General features: G+C 34.8%; 1 long non-coding RNA gene across 2 annotated transcripts in view; it reads right to left on the bottom strand.

Moving 5' to 3' along the window:
- Nucleotides 1–23,242, bottom strand: part of LOC119241778 (uncharacterized) — a 34,602-nt gene that overhangs the window by 4,261 nt on the left and 7,099 nt on the right. For both annotated transcript variants that reach the window (XR_008550470.1, XR_005124371.2), the window contains exon 3: nucleotides 16,797–17,139. This is a non-coding gene — a long non-coding RNA (uncharacterized LOC119241778). The remainder of the gene's footprint in view (nucleotides 1–16,796; nucleotides 17,140–23,242) is intronic.

The raw sequence follows: 23,242 nt of genomic DNA, 5'->3' as shown, positions 1-23,242 counted from the left end.
TTCAGATCAAGACAAGAGAAGAGAGATCTGTGTACACTTCAGTTTAGATTAAACTAGGGAGATTAGCCAACTGTTTTAAGTGAGTAACTAGACTGGGAGCCCAATATTCCAAAAACAATGGCTAGGTTCTGTGTTGTCTATAAATTCAGTTTGAGTTAAAAATTACTTTTCTTCCTTTACAAAATGAAATAGTGTTATCATTCCATCCAGATATTGATTAGCTTTAGGCAGACCCCAGAATTCTTAAAAACACCAGAGCAGTGAATTCTATATGACAATTTAGGGAAAAAACCTTGGATGACAGATTAAGTAGCTGCTGAGATGTGAGGAACACAAGTCCAGGAATATTCATTGCATATTTTTATTTTTTTTAAGTATATGTTCAATGATATAAATGCAATAAGTCTGTTCACTTCTGGTATTTTTTGTCTATTAAAATTCCCCTTATATAAATTTCCTTTAATTTTTCCAAATTTTGTTCATGAATTTTATTTGTGAATGTATTTGGCTTAGGAGAATAGTATCAAATTGAATTTTAAAACATCTTTCCTTCTGTTTAAAATAAATATTTTTATAGTTCATTTATGTATGAATTTAGAGGCATTCAGAATTCTATAGCTTAACCTTTTTCTTGACTGCCATCCCAACAAATAATAGATTTTCATCAAACAAAAAAAAAAAAAAATAATAATAGTTCACAGATAATTATCTTGGCAACTTGTAGTAGGTTGCTGCTATCTTTTATATAGAAATTTTAAAAGGTGAGACCATGCTTTAAGTCATATAATATTGATATTTTGTAGAACCAAACAAACAAGAATGTCATGTTTTATGGATGGCACTGGAAGGGATCATGCTCAGCGAAATAAGCCAAAAAGAAAAAGAAAAATACCGAATGGTCTCACTCATAGCAGGAATCTAGAAAACTTAAATAAGGGACCAGGAAAATGAATATAAGAAAGTGAAAATCAAAATCAACAAAAAACTATGAACCAGAGACACTTTTTGGGGGGTGGGGGGCGGGAGGGGAAGGATTGGGGTCAGAATGGGGCGTTTGCAATTGTATGGGGGAATATAAAAATAAAATTTAATATTTAAAAAAAAAAAAAAAAAGAATGTCATGTTTTAAGTTAGAGAACAAATACTAGCTAAGAAAAAAAAAGTTATGGTGCTATGCAAACTTTACTTAAAGTGCTTTAAAAGACATTTTAATAAATAAAACAAAATTTACCATAATGAACAATTAAGCAAAAATAAAAAATCTTTCATTTACACAATAATTTCTCCAGAAGACACTAGTTATAAGTTGTTTAGATACTATTTAAGTGTTATCTCAAAAGTTTTCATTTTTTTTGTTAAATGATGGAGGTTGTCTTAGCACAATTTATATATATATATTCATTTCTACCCCAAAATGTTAGAAAAGCAAAATGACAGGCCCTAATCACCCTAGCTGACTCTAGATAGAGTTTTTTGTTTGTTTCTGCTTTATTTTACTACCTCTGCTTTTAGAGATAAAATTAAGTCCTGAAGAATAAAATTCTTCCTTTAGAATGTCAGATAAGTTTACAGAGAGAAAAATCAGTATTTTATTCACTATTTGTGAACAAAATATTATAGTAAAATATGTGTTCTCATTTTAAATGGATGCATGATATTAGCAAACAGAATATTCAAGGCTTAACTCAAATGATTAAAAACTGTAGCTGTCTCATTAATATAGGATTTTAAGGTAATGGCACAACGGCTCATTGGTTCTTTGTGTGAATAATGTGATCAAATGAATGGGGGAGGGGAGGGAGGCTAAAAGACTATGGAATTATAAGAGCTTATTTCCATTGCCCAAGAGGAAAATATATAGAAGAGTACCCCTACCCCTTTTATCCCCCTGACAATGATTTTGAAATATTGAAATGTACCTTTTTAGGTTAGTGTTTGTCATCAACACTGATGGCTAAAATGTACTTGTAAGGGGAAATCAGCATGTTTATTAACTTAGATACTAACAATTGGCTGCCTAAATTTCTTTTCCACTTGAAATTATAGGTGAATTTATTATATTTTGATTTCAATAATAACTCTTGTATGAGTCTCTATGTATGATGGGAAAAAAAAAAACAACACGTACACTTCTGACCTACTGCCTTGAGTTAGTTATCTGTCATGAACATATCATCTCGTTTGCCCATTGAATAACACCTTTGTTCCAGACCCTTGAATTTCTTTCACTAACTATACCTATTTAGTTCTATTACAATCATTTGTATATTAGGAATTATCCCATTTTCCAGATCCAAAAGAGAAATCATAAAGAAAAACGTATTTGCCAAACAACCACTAAATGATTTTAAAAATCTCAGCTTTCTCATTCTTTTTTATTCAAGTTTTTTAACCATCCTCAAGAATGCGAAAAATCTACACACATGCAAGACAGCCTTTAAAATAAGTTGTACGAACACTGAATCCACTGTGAAAATAAATAGAAATGTCATACCACATTCACTTACAGTAATAATTTCATGCTTTGTCAGCATGTCATCTAGTATCAAAATTGTGGACAAATATTCAGATTAATTTGTTCAACAACAAGATATTACTGCACTACAATACAAGGGTTTTCTTTTCTTTCTTTGTATACCAGATCCCATAAAATTGAGCAAAAATAAACAAAAGAAATCAGATGATGGGTATACACATTGTGTGCAATCTATGTATATAATGAGACAGACTTTGTCACATAAAGATAACCAGTGTTTTCTTAAAAAAGAAAAAAAATCAATTCAAAATCCAAATCAATTTTCAGTAGACAATGGAACAATTAAAAGGCATCATTACTGAATGTCTCTCACACTGCAGCCTGGAATGTAGTTTTAGGGCTAAGTGGGCAGCCGTGGAACCTCCTGTAATCTCTGTGTTCTGATAGTTTATTCCAGGGTCTGAACTGGCTCTTCCGTAGGCTTGGTCTCTGCCTCTGCTTCACCCTGCCTATGTCCAGCGTCAAAATCACACCCGGGCACTAGGGAAAAAGCCCTCCGCTTCAGCAGTCATTGTGAGTGATGGCAACACACCAGGACGATGGCAAAAGTGTCGGAGAAAGAGTGCTACCTCCAATCACTGACAATTATGAGAGAGGCCCCTGAATTCGCCCTGAGTCCCAGCCCTGGGAGGAAGCTGCCGCAGGGAACAGAGGCATTCTCAGGAAACCATTTCATCTTAAGATTTCTATACTAAGCATTTTTAGACTCTTTTTCATGAGGACTAGAAAAAATACTACCTCACATTTATTCCCAGTGAATGTCACAAATGTGTTCTCAGACTAAAAAATATCTTTTACAAGAGAGGATGCTAAAATCCCAAAGCTGACAGTTAATATTTTTGTTCCATTTTAATTAAATGCCTAAAACCCTAAAGGCATCCACAGTATTCATTCTAAAGTTATTTATCTAGATAAACTGTGTATTAGTGTAGGTGAGAGATTATCATTTTATCACATTTTATAAATTACATGTGGCTACATGCCTGCATATCATAGTCTCCGCTCCCAGCAGATACTGTATTTGTTTAAAAAAGAGACAGCATTTTGTTTTTTATACAAATGTTTACAAAAATATGCACCATCACCTTTTATTTACAATATAGTTTATGTACATAATTCTGCTGCATAGAGGGGCAGCTAGATAACATTGCTCTATCTAACCCACCTAGGCAGGCTTAAGATTGTAAAAAGAATGACTTATGCTTAAACTTCTTAATAAGGAACTAAATATATTTCACAGCTTGCACACATTCCTAAGCGCAGACATGTCTGTGGTCTCCTTGGGAAGAAATGCAGCAGGTGTTTACATATCTGCATAAGATGCTGCAGAGTGGCGAAGGGCTTGAATTCTTTCCAGAAGGAGAGAGCATTCATGATTGGTCCAATTGATCACTGCAGTCACTAGATATTACATAAAAGACTGGTGTTGAAGCATATGGATTGGATAATAATCAGCGTTGTTCTGACATGGTCTATTTAATAATTCAAAAAGGAAAATTTGAAAATGATTCTGCATAAAGCTGCAGCAACCGGTCGACACTTTATTTATATCAAATGCTCTTTGTGTAGTTTGTGAGCTGTGCAGATTGCCTGTTCAATGGAGTCTTTTCTCTAAAGCATCAATATTCCAAATCACCATCAGCAAACAATCAGACACAGCACTTGTCACTATGGAAGGGCTGAAATGTTCAGCTTCTCTATATACTGATATAGCAGAAACCAACTCGGAGGAAAAGCACCATTTATGAAGGGAGCTCTGTGGACTTGATTAGCCAACCTGGGAAAAGATGCTTATTGGTAACATTCAAGTGTCATCAGAGTGTTTCTATTTAACAAATTCCTTATTTAGATTTGCTTGAAAAAATACAGGGGGGAAAATGCAGCCTGATTCTTGATGCAAGCGTCCTCTCAGGTGAACATGGAGTAGAACTGCTTCAATAGCTTAGAAATAAGAACCAGATGTTGTGGTTCCACAGGCTAAGCCCAAACCTTTAAAAAGGTTTGAGCAGAATGAGTGAGGGCAGGCACTCTCAAGCAATAGATCCCCTCACTATGCTGCAACCCCAATGGTGGGTACCCTTATGGGTCACCCAATAGTCTCCATTGCACAACTGCTCTCTCACCATCTGTGGATGTCATGTCCCACATTGTGACATGGAAATAGCCCTGTGATATTTCACAGATTTCCAGTCTGACTATTCTAACCAGAGAGGACCCAGATGGTCCAATGCTAGATGGCAGCAATGATTTGAGTTACCAAAAACAAAGCTTAATCATTACTGAAATGCAGGAAATGTATTTGTACACTTACATTTTCATCTTCAAAAATTAATCGCAATATATAACTCCTTCGCATGCATGCTAGTTTATAATGCTAAAGAACAATCCTGGCAAATAAGGCTTTGACACCACAGATAAGCTCAGGCCACATGTCACTATAATTCCATGCCATTTCAAATGCTAACACTGCCTCCTAACATTCTCTCTCATTAAAAAATTATTTGAAAGATTTTAATCATGGAAAAAAAGTTACAATCTTTAATATATCTCTTAATTTTTTGGATTTTTATCCTACTAGCAATTGATGCATGAAATACAGACATATATCCAGCCTCAGAATAGACTAAACAGACATGGCTATGCTTCTTAATAGCAACATCAAAATATACTTATCAGATACCTGGATGTCAAAGGTAATGTTTTTCAATATACAAAATATTTTTAAGAACATTTTCTCTGTTCTATAAATGAATCTAAGCAGGACAGATGACAATCAACATTCAAGGGACTTCTAAACTGAAAATAAAACAAATGTATTGATGAAAAAGAAGCAGTTAAATAAGACGGTATACAGTCAAAAATCTCCATATTTCCTGACCTAAATATCCATGATTCCAACTCCCAAACTACCCCTAACTTATCACTATTTTCATCTGCTACAATCAATATTTGAGATGAGACAGTATGAGGTTGGATGCCATTTAACATTTCCCAAAGTTTTCCTCATTGAAAATGATGAATAAATATAAGTGCTTTGCATATATCATGAGTAGTTGTGAAACCTCAAGAGTTCCCAGGAAGAAACGGTTAAAACTGTTCTAGGAATAAAAACATCCACTTTTTTCTTGTGTTTCCTACTATGATGAAGAAATTGCATTATGTTCCATTGCTTGTGCATAATTGCACTCATGGACTTTGATTTTTCTGAAGAATACTCTGAATGAATTTAATGAACAAAATGGTTAAGGACACATGTCATTAAGATAAATTAAGAAGGCCTGGGACCTGAAATCATATTCTTTCATTTTTGATCAAAACTTTTTTTTTTCAGATTTTTTTTTAAGATTTATTTATTTATTTATACAAGCACTGGGTACAGTCAGAAGCATGAGAGGGTGAGAGAATTCACCAGAGACCAAGAGCAGGGAGTAGAACAGACAGACTGACAAAATTCACTGTTGGAGGGAGCAGCAGGTGCGGCAGGAGAGGTCTGCATGCCATGTGGGACCCTCACCCGGTGGCGGGGGATTGAACCAGCGTTGCAGAGGCTGCGGGCAGCTTCGCAACCCAGCGTTCAACCGCTGTGCCACCAGGGAGGCCCTCTGATCAAAACTTTTAACTCCTGCAAAAGAAAATATAATCAAGAAGCAACATGAGAATTCACAGATGAGGAAAAGACCAGGAAATTAGTATGCAGATGACCTTGATCACAGCATCTGGGTCCAAATACCTATATGCTAACAGGAGAAGCTGATAGCAATTTTTCTTAGTCTACTCCAATCCATACTGTGCCCTGACCACTGATAACACCCTTAATTTTATCTGTACATCTCCCAAATTATTAAAACAAAGAAGCAAAAAATCTCTGCATTCATTTCATATCTGCAACATAATCTGATCCCCAAAAGTACTTTAGACATTAAATATCATTATTGATGATAAACCTGAAGCCAAGAAAGATTAAATAGCTCACCGGGAGTCAGATCTCTGATAAACTGGTGAAGCTGGATTTTGAACCTGGAGCTTTAGGATTCAAGTTCAGTTACTTGTCCTGTAACTAAATTATAGATAATAAACAACAACAAGTGCGGAATTCACAGGTCATAAACTTGGCTATCAGCATCCCTTACAAAGAGGACAATCCATTCAATTATCTGTTATCTAACAACTGATTCAAATAATGATTAATAAGTAAAATATTTGTCAATTGTGATTCATAGAGCTGAGGCCATGCCATAAAATATTAATCACAGGAACATGATAGAAGACACAAGAGATTAGTCAAAGGTTTTTGAAATTACTCTCCTTCCAAACAAAGTCAACAACATGGAGATAACTTAAAGACACCATAGTATTTTTTCATAGGAGTTGTTTCAAAGGCAAAATTAGTGTCACTTTTCCTCAAAATGCAGGCTATATTTTAGCTGGCTTCTAATGGAAGGAATTTAGAGATTCCTCCCCATGCTTCCTCTCCCCCAACATCATCCCCTGATCCCACCTTTTGTTTCTCCCAAACCAATGAGAGGTATATAGGGCAGCTCATCTCAAACCCCTTTAAATCCTCTGCTGATAAACAGTGTCTCTAAGCAGTAAACTTCAGTGTACTCACATATACCCCTGGAAATCTGAGTAAAGTTTGGCTTTAAAAAACATGAACATTCTTCTATATTTATTGGTATAGATGTCTATTTAAAGAAAAATCACTGGAGAATATTTTCTCAGCTTCAAATACTGTATCACACACAGTTAGTGGAAAGTGTAACAGAGTTTAGAGGACAATGATCTACATTCATATTTTACCATTGACAAATTTAAAAAATATATAAAAGGAATGAGGAAACAAAATTTTTAAAAAAATTACCACCACTGGCTAGTCTTTAGCAACTCACTGAATTACTTTACATTGTTTTGAATTATAAAACAATTTGCACTGGGGCCTCCCTGCTATCTTAGGGTTGAAGCCAGAGTGTTCTCACCTCTCTCACAGCTAAGGCGTGAGTTTAATCTCTGGCCTGGGAGCTAACCCACGTATCACAACAGACCTCTCCTGTATCATCCACTGCTCCCCTTAGCAGTGTATTTCAGTAATCTGCCTCTTCTACTCCAAATTCTGTCTCTGGTGAATCCTCTCATGCCCTGCATCTCTGGCCTACACCCAGTTCTTCACATAAAAATAAATAAAATATTAAAAAAACAATTTGCATTAAAACAGAATAGAAACTATACATTGAGCAAGCCAAGATATTATCAGTATTTCCTAATATAACATTTCTAAATGCAGATACTTTTAGTTGTTTTCTCATATAGAAGATCCAACTTTTGTTTGGAAATGAACTCAAGTGCACTCATGATCTGAAAAAACTAGGAGGTCCTGCCTGGTGCTGCACTCAACCTCAATCTAAACTAGAAACCCCGTTATGTCCTTTTAAATTCTCTGAAATATATCTTCACAATGCTTCATGAAAACTCTTTTTTTCAAAAAACAAAACATAATTATGGACTATGAGTTTGTGCCACCAAAATCCTTGGCGGTAGGCTCTCGGATGTCCCTTTGATATTTTCTGCGGATCCCAGAAAGTCAGTGGACTCTGTAGAATCCAAAGCATCCCCCCCTCCATACCTTGTTTATCCCAGAACATTTGATAAACCACAGTCATCTGCTCGTCTGTGCCACTTCCATTGAATCTCTGAGCACAAAATGGCATCTTTTTTAAGTTTTTCTACAGATGATCCATTCTATCAAGTTGATCACAGTTTGATGGGTCACAGAATATATCATAGCTCTCGGTCTCTTTTTTGGTTCTCTCTGTACTAAATCTCTTCCTCCTCCTTCTACATAGAACAAGCGGCAGATTCCTCCCTGGTGTCCAACAACTTCAGAATTTTCATGCCCAGATACTTTAGAATTTTCATCTCTTTCCCCCAGTTCCTTTCAGTATATTTCCAAATGATTATGATTACTTTCACAGAATAATTTCTTTCATCTGTTATCATAAACGTTTCCCTCTTTATTATATTGATATTTACTTGTATAACTATTTGTTGACTGTCTCCCCATCTAGACTATGTGTTCCAGGAGAGGTCATATCTGTTTCCTCATCACTGAATTCCTACGCCTTTAAATAAGTCTTCAGCAAATATTTGTTGATTGAAATTAATAAGTAAGAGTGAATAGAAGCGAAAGGGAAAGTAGAAAAGCAGAATTCAATGCAGCTTATTGTAGATTTACATTGCTTTCTCAGTTCTGTTTAGAGATCCACACCTCTGCAGTGATTTCCTCCACATTTTCCACCCTTTCAGTAGAAGGAAGGAGAGGAAAAGAAAGAGGAAAGTAAGAGGTAGGAGAAGTGAGCAAGTTAATTTAATGATCAATATTTAGATTGCATTTAATGAAGTGCCTTATTTCAGGGAATTATTAAATGACATTTCTATTTAGGATATTGACTATAGGTATATAATTAATGAATGGGTTTTATGATGAGATACATAGGTAAGAAAACACTGATCAAAAGTAAAATAATTTTTAAAATGCCAGCATTTCTGAAAACAAATTTAGCTACTTTTATCAATTTGAGTTAAGCTTTAACAAACTGGAGTGCTATTTATGGGCCTGAATGTGGTAATCAGTAAATCCCTTTTGATCTCCGTTACAGTTTAAAGAATTTCTCAATTCCTCGTTAGAATTAAATTAAAATCCAAAGCGGGTGGTGTATGCCCCTTTTCTATATACGATAAAGAAATGCACCAAGTGGCACAATAGACTTTAATATTATGGGGAAACGCATCTGCCATTTGGTCTACTTTCATTCTGATGAAATGGTTTGGGGTCAGCGCACAGTTGCAGCTCCTAAATGCAAATCACTGCATGATCCTAGCACATGGAATTACATCAGTGCTTTTGATGAGAGGACAGAATCAATACAGAGGTCAAAAGTGCACAACTGGGAGGAGAGCTGCAATCAGGCACAGGGATTCCCTGAGATTACAATTCCCCTGACAAGACAGCGCAGTTGCAAGTGCATCCTTAATATAGGGGGGCTACCTACCGACCATGCAAAGGACTCGCTCATGACGGTTTATCTCTCCCCACACTCATTTCTGCACCGACTTGATTGGATTATGTTGCAAAGTTTGCCAACAAAATGCTGACATGTGAGACCAAACTTTCGGAAAATCAATACCAAATAATTGCCCAGGCCATGCTGGAAGATAAACTTATCCTGCACATTATGTACCTTCAGTTCTAGAGTGTGGAAAGCCAAGGAGTCAAGGGAGCTAAGCTGTTCTTATTGTGCATAATATACCTTTATATATCAGCAGGCAGCAGAAATCATTTCCTTCCCTGCTGCTCAATACCCAGTGATTCCATCTCTTCTATATTCATTTTTTGTACAAGACTGATGCCCTTAAATGCTATGCTGCTGTCAGTTCTTGGATATCCCTTACCTGGCAGCCAAAGGGAGTGCTTAGGAATGAATACCTTGTTCCCACACTAAATGTCTCCAGTGGTGGTATAGTTTGCTATGTTTAAGAAACAGACCACAATATCTACCATACTGTATTTCCCATAAAACGCAGTCCTTCAGAATACACTTCTCAATTTATTTTAATTCTGAACGGATCAGTGATGAGGTGAAACATGTATCAAAGGCCCTTTGCTATAGCCACATTCAGTAAAATGATTCCTGCATCAAATAATATTAAAAGTCAAGATATCAAACTAATTATAAATGTGGCATGAATGTGTGTCTATACCTCAGTGGACAGTGCTGTTCTGTTACATAAATTAGATAAAGAACCATATAATTTTTCACATTCCAAAACTTAATTTTACCCACCCCCAGCAAAAAAAAAAAAAAAAAAAAAAAAAAAAAAAAACCTTTTGGATTATAGCTACGTTTCTTCTATACCGTAGACTCCAAAATGTGATTTCAAGGTTAGACAATGAAGCAATGACCTAGGAAAAAGCAGTTCAGTTGCCAATTGCATGAACTTATAATTCCAGTGCCATGCACTGTCTTTATTATTATTGTGCTAAGAAAAATTGATAGCTGAAACTATTTCAATAAAAATATCAGGCATGCCTATTTGAAACTCTTGGATGTTAAATTCCTGCCAACCTTGTTCATCTCAAAGATATCATTTTCCCATTTACAGAAAAATTCACCACATAACATAATTTGGAGACTCAGGCATAGAATAGGAAGGAAATCCAGGAATAAAAAGAAACTATGTCAAGGTATTTTAGCATGAAATTGGTTTAAAAAGGAGAAAAAAGGAGGAAGGAGTTTATAATAACTGATGCTGGGAACCATATTCACCTCCTTAGAAATATATTAATTTTACATGATTGTTCCTTTGCACTTTATGACAGAAAGAAAGGCCCTGTTAAATTTAGTCCAACTTCATCTTTAATCACATTAATTCAGTAACATGTTGTAATTGGAAGATGAAAGACTAGTTCTTTATTTACATAAATATAAACCATAAATGAGCAATTCCTGAATTGAACCAAATCAATACACACTGCATTGTCACGTTGAATTCACTAGCACAGAGGTCAATAAATGTGTGAATCCCAGAATAATTTCCCATCAAAACCAGAAGCAAATCTCCAAGTCTCCAGGGATGTTTCCATCACTTCTTTATCCACTTGTCTGAGTCTAGCTGATGAATAGGTGACAATGTTAGATAGATAAAATGCAATATTTTGAAAGCAAAAAGAAAGAATATCCTTGGTGATCCACTTGGCTGATAACTAGGATGCATTGTTAGCTGCAGCTGGTAAGGGTTAGTCACCATGCTCTTACTCATCAAACAAGTGAGCCACAACTGGGAGTGTTCACCCTGACATTTTAGCATAACATCTTGACTTGAAGACCAATAATATAATTTATTAACAACTGGAAGCCTGACACAAAGATTCCATATCCACAACAATTAACTAAAGCTTCCTGTTTTTCTACTAAGTTGTACCTTCCTGCAAGGATATTGAAAATTTGTCAAGAATATGTGTCTTGTCCTTCTTAGCAACTTATAATGTCATGAAGTACTTAACATTAACTAGAACAGCCTTAAGAAATTGGACCAGCCTAAGGCTGTAAAGAAAAAAATAAACAACAATAATTCTAGCAACTTACTGAGAAAAAAGGCAAGATTACGCTTAACACCTAAAACAAAATTACTTCTACATAGCAACTCATAAATTACTATTAATTCCATGGTATCTACAATAGCCAAAATCAAAATAAAATAAAATTAACAAATAAACTTATTGACTATCTATGAATTCAAGATAAGTCATTAAAACAGAATTTCAGGATCATTTACTCTTGGAAGGTAATTTATCATTTGATGGCAGATTAACAAAATGAGAAGACAGAGGGTTAAAAAGATTCATGGGAAAAACATCTAAAAAATGAAATAATGCATAAGAAAGACTTGCATTTTTATACTTGAGGCAAACTTAAAAGGAGTTTACTTTTGTGTTTTAAAAATTATTGATGTCATGAAAAAATAAGTAACCTCCATTTTTGACCACCTGGAACCAAAGAATCAAAGACAAGTTTCAAAAAATAATTGAGGCTACTAGTAATTGGGATGGGATATAAACAGGGAAGGGGGTCCAATGGTCTCTGGTGAAGGATTATGGAATGCTTTAGTGATGGATGTGCTGTAGTGACATACATCTTGAGAGTTGTGAATCTATTCCCCCAAATCGTATAAAAACCAATCTACAATGCTAAAAATCATACACACAAAAAATGTTTGACTGTGAAAGAGTGTTCAGTAACAGAGATTTTGCATCAAGACACACTGTAAAAAAATTTTTAAAAATGGATGTTTCATATTCATTTTAGTAATGATAATGGAATTATGATTGTTATATTTTCTAGAGCATTCATTAAAATTATGTGAAAAAGTAATGTCTAGAATTTGCTTTAAAGCAACCTATACCAAGACAGAAGTGAGAGGTTCTGTTTAAGAAACAAGATTAACAAAAGGTTGATAACTGTTAAAGGTGGTTGATGGACCAATGAGGGAGATTCGTCACACTCTTCTCAATATGCTTGAAATTCTGTGTACTATCTGTAGATGTATTACAAATGTTCCTGCACAAATGTCTTAAAGGTGTACACTATAATTATATGCTCATGCATAAATATAACTGTGTGTGTGTATATATATATATATAATTGCATGCATAAATACACATTCACTTTAGTAAGATGGTTAAGTAAGTTTATCTCTATTTAATGATGAATACTAGTTCTCCAGCTATTTTGAATAAAAAGTCATTCTGCTGAAGTGTTCACAAGTAACTATATCCACTCTATATCAGACGCTGTATAATTGTTAAAGATGCAATAATCACTGATAAGATCTCCAGCTTCATGGATCTTACATTCTAGAGAAGGAGATAGGCATTATCAAGGACACAAAGGAATAAGCAAGAGAACTATAATTTGTGATCAATGCTGTAAGAGACAGAAGTAGAAAGATGAAATAGAGACTGTAGAAAGTCATATAAAGTAGAGTGAAAGTGATTTTGGAGTCAAGTTCTATAGTAAGAGAAAATGGTTATAATGTAGATCTTGGAAAATGCTTAAGGCAGAGAAATTAACTAAAGCAAAGATTCTAAGATGTCATGTTTAAGGAACCAAGGAAGATCAGTTTGAGTGGAGGATAGGACTGACAATACTTGGTGATGGATTTCATATAGGACATAAAGGACATAATGGCCCTGTTTTTGTTTTATATGAATATAATTATATGATGATATACAAAGTATATATTATATGCTATAAAGTATATTACATGTAAAATGATATATATTGTTTATATAGTTTTAGATATATATCTCAATGCAAATATGTATATCTTTTACATCTTAAGTACAAAATATATATAACTTGTAATATAAAAAACATTTTATTGGACCTCCCTGGTGGCACAAGGGGTTAAGACACAATCTATGAAGCTATCTGCAGCCTCTGCAGCACAGGTTCAATCCCTGGCTGGCCAGGGAGCAACTCACATGGCACAGCAGACCTCTTCTGACTTGCCCACTGCTCCCCTCAGCAGAGTACTTCAGTCAATCTGCCTGTTCTGTTCCCCAATCTGTCTCTGGTGAATCCTCTCATCCCCCTCACATCTGGTCTGTACCCCAGCTCTTGTATTCATAAATAAATCTTTTAAAAAACATTTTATTAATATGCAGGTGATGTAAGTTCACTGAGGAAAAATTAGAAAATAATCAAAAAAGGAAAAATACAAATAATTTCCCTACCCAGAGAGAGCTAAAATTCCCATATTATTCCTTCAATCCTTTCCTTCCATATTTATGGAGAAAATAATGCAAAATAACATGTATGCAAATTTTAATCTGATTTATTTCACTAAACAATATAGTGCAAATAGCTTTCCATCTCAACTATTCATTATACACTGAATTGAGTGGATAATTTATTTAACCCATTCTGCAACATTTGTTATGTAGATTATTTCTATTTTTCCACTGGTATAAATAACACTAAGATGAACATTTTTAAAGAAAACTTTGCATAAATCCCTAATGATTTCCTCATGATACAATTCTAAATGTGAACAGCAGAGCCAAAATTCACACACACTGTTAAAGGCAAAGTGCTGACTCTTGTTGGAAGAAAAATGCATTAGAAGAAATGAAGCTATCTTCACATTCCTCAAAACTCCTCACTGTTCTATTCTTCCAACTCCTACTGTCTATTGAATTAAATCTTTACATAGAAAGAATCTCACAGAATTGCATTTAGGTACAAACTCACATAGACAAACCTTGATATTTCTTTTAATAAGATATATTGAATTCATCCTTCAAATAAAAAAAATCATGTGAATTTGTCTCTTTCAGCGGGGACCATATTTAACCTATGTATAAACTCAAAATTAACATAGACTCTAATAATTATAATTGAAGGGAAACTTAGAGTTTCCTTATTCTTTCCCTTCTCTATTCAGTGGAATTTGTCAGTCTCTCAGTTAAAAGATGGTTCTCAGAAATGAACATAAGTTTATTTCCCATAAGGGCTTCCATGGTGGTGCAAAGGGTTAAGTCTCAGCACTATCAAGCTATCGCCAGCCACTGAAGCACAAGTTCGATTCCCAGCCAGGGTGCTGACCCACTTGCAGCAGACCTCTCCTGTCTCGCCTGCTACTCCCTTCAGCAGTGTATTTCAGTCAATCTGCCTGTTCTGCTCCCCACTTCGTCTTAGGTGAATCGTCTCAGCCCCCACACCTTTGGCCTATACCCCAGCTCTTGTATGCATGAATAAATAAAATAAATTTTTAAAAAAATTATTTCCCCATTATCTGAACAATATATTTCAATTAATGCTGCCTACAACTGGAAACTTCATTTTGCCCTTGAAAATAAAAATATGTTTTTTTCTTAACTTATTTGCCTTCAGTTTTCTCCTCATAGTTTCATCTTCTCAAGATTTCTATCCCAGGGTCTATAGTGCATACCTCTAACCTTATTACCTCTTAAATATTTTGAATAGAAATGGAATTCTACATTGAAGCCTCCATTTCTCTCTCCTTTTCTCTCTTTATTTCTTCATCTTTGCTCCAGCAATTCTCCTGTTTTACTTGAGTTAAACAGATATATCTGGGCCATGATCTTCTAGGACAACAGAGTTGATATCAAGTTGAGCAAGAAGATAGTAAGCCACCCATTCCTTAGGTTTGCTCAAGCCTCTTCTCCAGGACTTGACTAGAAAAACTTGCACCTGCTCACCATGGTGAAGTAATTCTATGCACTTAAAAATAGGGTAACATTGACTTGTTAAACAAAATGCAATGTTTTGTTAGGACCAAACAATCTTAATGTTTGTCATTTGAAACAAAGCTAATTGAACTCATCAGGCATGGTTAAATAATTCAATTATGCATTCATAGCACTCTCAATAGACTGAGTTCCTCAAATCAGGGGGATATTTTATTGATTCGTCTTTCTCCAGCACTCTGAAAAATGCCTGGCAAAGGGTTACTAGAGATATTTATTGAATGGATGATTAATAAGTAAACAGATGAGTAGATTCTGTGGCACAAATCATTTATAGTATGTATAATATATGAAGATTGATTTTCAAATATGTTATTTCAGATTAAGTGAATATATGTAAAAACTGACAATAATTCTATCACAATGATCCTTTTCCTCATTGAGCAGATAGAGGCCCCCCCAATTACGATTATTTTAAACAGGTTAAATACACAAGCCCATGCTTATTTTTTTGTGATTACCTAAATGTTCCTCTATAAAAATCCTGATCATTGTTACATAAAATTAACATGTTCACAATTGCCATCTTAAAACTTCAACCATTTACTTTGAAAATAAAAAAAATTCCTCAAAAATCATTTGCTACAAACCACATGACCTGTGAGGCATGAAATAATTCTGCTTTCTTATTTTCAGCTTTTTTTAAATAAATTTGATAAAAAGCATAATTTATTATTTTTTCTCAAAATTTCAGGTCATATTCAAAATGGTAATGAAAACAAATAATCCAGATTACTTTTGGAATTATTTGCATATACCTCTCAGAATTTTCTAATAATTCCATATTTTCTTAGGTAAAATTTCCATATTGTCCAAAGGAATGCCCTCTGAACTTGAGAAATATTTTCCTTTGCTTTGTTTAGGTAGATGCTACTGCTTATTATGATTTTTCTTTCAAATGCAGAAAATTGATTTACTACAAAATTATAGCAATCTCTTAATGGCTTCTACCTTCCACCTTTCTTAGTTTGGAAGACATATCCCCCAAATAAATTTTTTGCTTAGAGTGGTATGTTTTTGCCTTATGCTTGGAATCTTTCTTCTTAACCCAGATATCTATTTCCCAACTGTGAAAACTAGCTTGGTTTGGCGTTTCAAAGTCAGTACATTTCTCTCATCCGCCTTTTAAATATAATCAGTGCAATATGTATCATCTCATTTTTAATACATATTTTCACAATTTCATAGGCCAAAGTTGAAGGAATAAAACAGCATTTGATATATCTCTTTGTAGTTAAAGGTGCAACTTCATTAGTTGCATTTATAATATGGTTAAAGCAAGTAGTTTGGCCTTCTAAATTCTCCACATTTAGCACAAAGTTATTGGTTGGCAGTTCAAGTATAACCACTCTTATCAGGTTTAGAATGTTCACAATTCTAAACACACCTGTAAGACCTTAGTGAAATCATATGTAAACTCTTCTGGTGGCTTACCACGAAGGCTTCTTTGACTCCTAAAGAAAATGTCAGTCACTGATTTCTTGTGCCATTGAGGTGAGGAGAATAGGTCAGTTTGGCCATCTTGGTATCACCATTTCTTCCTCATAATGACAGAATCCTGGGAGACCATCTCCTCCTCCTGCTTCCAGGGCCATGTGTGTCTGCATGAACCCATCACATTCCTTCAGCAGCTCATGACACAGCTCAGATTAATGGGCATGATCCATTCCCATGGCCTCTGGGACTGGTTTGAATAAAACTAGTATTTGAATCAGTAGACTCAGTAAAGCAGTTTTTACTCCCCAAAGTAGTTGTGCTCATTCAGTCCATAGAGGGCCTGGATTGAAAATAAGAAAGAAAGAAAAGGAGTCATCTCTTCCTATCTGATTGCTTGAGTTGGGACATGAATTTTTTCCTTCCTTAATGCTATTGGTTCTCAAAGTCATTAAACTTGGACTAAATTCCAAATTCCTCCACTGGATTTCCTGGGGTTCTGGTTTTCAGACACAGATCATGGAACTTTTCTACCCCTATAACAATATGAGTCAATCCCTTATAATAAATATAATTTATATATATATCTATCATATATTATATATATATATATATAAAAAACACAAATGTGTGTGTGTTTGTATAAAAGTTTCTCTGGAGAACCCTAATGCAGATTTATTTTTATAAATAATGTTATTTTAGGTGCAGAAAAATTAAATTCATTACATACAATGGATACCTGAGGTCATTCACTTATATCCTCACTTATATATCCTTATATCCTCACTTATATCCCCCCCCCCCGGTAAAGGTCTTAAATTTTTGCTGTGGTCCCTAAAACTTTTATATTTTCATACATAAAAAATTTTCATTTCCCCCTGCAGTACCCAGATCTTCTTTCTACACTCCAGATCCTCGTAGATATATCCATGTCTATGAAATTGGCCTTTCAACTACATATGACACGTGGATATTAAGTTATCATGCTTTCCCGCTTTCTGGATTCCCCGTTAGTCAATATCATTAGAAAAGAGTGAGTCATTCCAGACTACTTCCTTATCTTTTATACCTTTATTCCTAGAGAGTCTAACTCCATTAGTGGTTCTTAAATCTATACTCCCAATGGCAATCTCTATTGCCACTGCTTGGGTTGAATTCATTTCATACCTAGACTATTTCAAAACCTTCTAAATATTACAACTTTTGCTTACAGTCTCTATATCATCACACCCATACTTTAAAGCCCTGCCAAGATGGTCTTTCTAAAATATAGCTCTTAACATGCATTCTTTGTCTCTACTCTGTCAAAGTCAGAGTTAAGATTCAAATCAGGTTTACCTATTCCAAACCTATCTTTCTCTATATATCTTGCTACACTTTCTGAATTCATCCAGAACAAGAGATTTCAAACATATTTTTTGTTGTTGTTGTAGAGGCTTTAGTTAAAAAAAAATCATGCATAAGTTAAAAACGGAAAATACAAATTGGAGTTATTCTGGTTAAAGCCACAAGAAAAGCACCCAGGAACAATTTCATATGTAATGATACTGATGTTGTAATGATCCTGACTGATTAAGATGTTCTGTGTATTGCTATTGTAATGACTCTGACTGATGGAAAGGTGGGGGCAATTGCAATGGAGTGATTTAAAATGCTATCAATAAAAAGCAGCCACTTGCTTCCAAAGACACATACAAACAGACTTGAAAAAGGTAAGGACAGATTAAAACCTGACTATGTGGATAAGCTCTGCCTAAATCGAAAGTAACAGGGGGTCCTGATAAGATGCTCCTGAGAAATGTTGTAAATATAGGCACCAAATTTGAAGCAATCTAAGATGTTTATGGACTTTGTATTTGTAGTTCTGGAACCTTCTCCCAGGTATGAATAGAGTTGGAACTCTCTCCTTGAGAAGTGACACTCCCTCACCCTTGCAAAGGGATGGAATCCAGAAACTCTCCAGGCAGGGTCCCACCTACTGTGCATTGCCAGTCTCCTGAGTTTGCCAAGAAATCTTTCCTTCTCTTTTGCTGCCCATAATTGCATAATTATATTATTATAATGTGGATTTCCACCAAACCATTCATAGTGTGGTCATATGCATTTGTCTTATGTCATGAGTTTAATCTGCCCACTTCGAGGAAGTTAGTACTCAGGAGAACCCAAAGCTGACAGAATAATCTGCCATTCTCCACAGAACACAGCTTGCAAAACAGTGACCCATTCTACAGATGAGGAAACTGAGGCTTTTCAAGATTCAGTTTCTTGCTTTATTGCCATCTCTACTGCCTTAGGGTCCAGCTCTCTTCCCACTCTATCAATTTGTCTTCCTGAAAATTGATACATGAACTGCTATTTGAAGAACTCAATATCATGTGTTCTTGAATAGGGGTACTAACTTTTTAAAATAGAAGCTACTGAAGACCCTTTTAAAAAACAGAGAAATCTTTGGTAATGCCAACTAGTTATCATTTCGATTCATCTGTTTTGTTGGCCCCTCTTATTTTCCCATGGTCAAGATTTCATTATTATTTGATCTTCCAAGAGTTTGCGGTTATATCATACCCCTCTATGACAATCTGCTTATTTATGTTGAGCTTATTAGTCCTCTGTCTATATTATTTCTTATGGATAAATGATCTTGAAATCTGTTGCTGGCCTTTGCCTATAAATTTTCTTTGAATAATTGTGATTATTTCATGGCTTGCTAGACCTTTATCTGAACTCAACTTATTCTACAGAGCAGATTGTATTTTTTAAACAAATCTTTAAAAAGACCAAAAATCTGAATTAAATATAGTTGTCCATAAGACTTGAAATGGATTATGCGTGTGTAGCAAGATAAATACATTTTCCATCTTGTCTCTTTCACTTCCCAAATTCATTTTACATGCAGAGTTTTTCTGTGTTTAAAATGATCTCTGTGTAGTAGAGGATGATAATGTAGTTTGAGATGTGTAACATAAATGCTAGACAGTCACGATGCATGTGGAAGACTGAGAAATGATAGACAAGCTCCCAGAAACACAGGATACAAGGACAAGAAAAAGTAAATGAGGTGTGTTGGCCAGGAAAATTAGGAACAGATGGTTTAAGAGGCAGGAATATGTCCATGAACCTCATGAACAAGGTGAGAGAGTAAAATGAGAAAGAATCTAGAGCATGGGACTGGATTAGATTAAGATGTGAGAGAAAGACCTTGGCAATAAGGATATGATTGAGACCTGTCTCTACCATGTAATACTCTATGGGTCACTGGCATAGATTTTGGTCTGTGTGGATGATGAAGCATTTGTTTCCTCATATTCTTTAATCATACGGTTCCTTCCTACTGATGCATGGTCCCAGTTAGATAGGACTACTTTACTCAGACTTGGCTATAAGAACTAAGTCACAACATCTAGAAGTGACTCTAAAGAAGCTTTTCATTGATATGTTTCCCTCCAATCTTCAGTCCTAAAGAAATTGAGTAAAGTTATTTTTCTTATAGAAAGAACAATCTGGCAAATATTTTTGTTTATACCTTTAAAAGTTCATATTACAGTATTATTTGTTTTCCAAAATAACCTATAGTGGTGAAAGATGTTTATCTTCTTTTTTACATATGAGGCAGAAGACAATTGTAACACATTTTCTCCTATTACCAACATTAACCATAATGTGCTGGGATATATGAGGTGCTGTGATAAACAATACAAACACTTTCCTTAGTTCCAATTTTTGGTGTCTATATCTACCAAGTCACAACTCCTGAAAAATAGCCTGTCACTGCACCTATTCCAAGACTCAAAGAGGTTGGAGGCATTGGTTTAGGCCAGGGATTCATGACAGCTCTTTATAATATGTGTCTCATACTTCCCATGCAAACCTCTCATACTCAGAGTTAAACCAAAACCTGTTGAAGGAAAAACAACTCTTCACACTGTTTGCACAGCGCAGGAAATCAATAATACTTCTTGAATCAAATTTTTAATTAATTCGTCTTTTTTAAGAAAGACCTAACAAAATCAAATGAGAGAGAAACCCAAGCTATAATTTAATCTAAGAGGAAATCTTCAACTTTTTTAAACCAACAAAAAGAGCATTTCAGAAAGAAGCTTGTTACTAATTATATTTTGCTGACATATGCCAATTATATTCAGCAATATTGTTCTCCCAGCCTGTTGGGTCACGTAACAGCCTGAGAGAACAATGATGCTGAATTAACAATTGCAGAGAAAGCTTTCAAGAATCTCTTACTCAATTAGATGCTGACAAATTTACCTGTAAGTCATAAAAATTTTATGAAATTTAAATAGTTTCATAAAGTGCATGTACTTCACACAGTTAACACAATAGCTCTGAGATATGGAGTCCATTTTTATACATTTATAATGTTCCTTTCCTATATTTAAGTGACTTAGTAATTATGTATTTTTTAGCCATTTCATCACATAATGTATGTATTAAGTTTTCTCTGTAAGTCATTTTAAACTGATGTAAAAAATGTAATTCAACCATTCAATGGCCTTCCAGGGATGTCCAGTTGTTTTATGGTTATGGACAAATCATTTAACCTTCAGAGGTCCAGTGGTTACAGAAGCCAAAGAAAAGATTAACCACAAATGCCAAAATTAAGCCAAAGATAAATGTTTTTAACCATTCGTGACTCATGGAAACATTAATAGTCTTACTGAGACACCAGAAATAGACACTACTGTATACATCACAGTCTTACTAGGAATGAAGTTTTCTTAAATTGCTAATACAATTACTTTTAACTAATGATTTCTTTAAAAATAGGATGATATTGTACAGACAGAAAAGTAAAGGTAAAGAGCTAGAATTGATTCACAGAAATTTTACATAAAGAGTCCTAGACTGAAATAGCCTCTAAGAGTTTCTCTGGACTCTATAGTGATCACTTCAGTGTGGACATTCAAAGATTATTCAAATGTGAGAACACAGAAAGACAAAAATCTTAAAGAAGAAAAATCAGGGTCTTATATCACTATATCTTTTCCCTCTGATTAATTGATTGACTATGTGATCTAACCATCTTTGCTTAGGTTATATATAGTAATATATATATATTACTAAATATATATATATATAAATTTAGTAATATATACTAAATATATATATAAATATGTGTGTATATATATATATTAAGCAAGCTAGCTAAGTACAGTTCTTCATAGATGTAGAACTGTACTTAGCTTGCTTTAAATTACAGATACCAAAATTGTATCATTTCTCACTGAAGTGAGTTTTAATAATTCCCTGAAAATGATTATGGAAGATTTCTTGTACTTACCCTACAAACTGACTTACCATTAAAACCACATTAAGCAAGGCAAATCCTAGCCTTTAAAATGTGATCTTTTAAGTACTTTTTTTTTTAATGTTATCAAAATTAGTCACTTTGGGCCCCCCTGGTGGCACAAGGGTTGAGATGCAACCTATGGGGCTGTCTGCAGCAACTGCAGCACGAGTTCGATACTCACAACTCTGGCCTGTGCCCCAGTTCTTGTAGGCATAAATGGATGGATCTTAAAAAAAAAGTCACTTCAAATATTTTCCCATTACAAAATATCTGTTTCAACAAGAATTATTAGAAAAATGTTTTCTGGGTGGTGGAATATCGGTAAATTGGTAGTGGATACACTATGGTGGTTATACCTGATGGAGGTATACCAATATTACCTCACTTAAAAATAAACTAATGGGGCCTCCCCGGTGGGACAGCGGGTTGAGCATGGTGCTATGGGGCTGTCTGCAACCTCTTTGGCACGGGTTCGATTCCCGACTGGCCAGGGAGATACCCACATGTCGTGGCAGACCTCCCCTGTCTCGCCTGCTGCTCCCCTCAGCAGTGTTTTTGGTCTGTCTGCCTGTTCTGCTCCCCGCTCTGTCTCTGGTGAATTCTCTCACCCTCCCATGTCTCTGGCCTGTATCCCAACTCTTGCATAAGTAAATAAATACTTAAAAATAAATAAACAAACTAATGAACTAAAAAATAAACAAGAAAAAGAATTTTTTAAAACAATTCTATGTATAAATTCTTCACAATGGCATGAAATTCCTTTCTTTTTTTTAATTTTATTTTTATATTCACCATACAATTGCAACCCCCTGATTTTGACGCCAATCTCTCCTTTCCCCACCCCCCACCCCCCATAGAGTGTCTCTAGTTCATAACTGTTTGTTTATTTTGATTTTTTCTTTCTTATAGTTATTCTTTTTCCTGGTCCCTTATTTAAGTTTTCTAGATTCCTGCTATGAGTGAGACCATCCGGTATTTTTATTTTTCTTTCTGGCTTATTTCGCTGAGCATGATCCCTTCCAGCGCCATCCATGTTGCTGCAAATTGCATGTGTTTATCTTTTTTGAATGCTGAGTAATATTCCATGGTGTATATGTATCACATCTTCTGGATCCAGTCATCTATTTTTGGGCACGGTATT

This window comes from Talpa occidentalis, unplaced genomic scaffold, assembly GCF_014898055.3.
Source record: "Talpa occidentalis isolate TD23 unplaced genomic scaffold, MPIMG_talOcc4v2.1, whole genome shotgun sequence".
Lineage (NCBI taxonomy): Eukaryota > Metazoa > Chordata > Mammalia > Eulipotyphla > Talpidae > Talpa > Talpa occidentalis.
The sequence above is the reverse complement of the archived record's forward strand: the minus strand, read 5'-3'. Positions and strand labels throughout refer to the sequence as shown.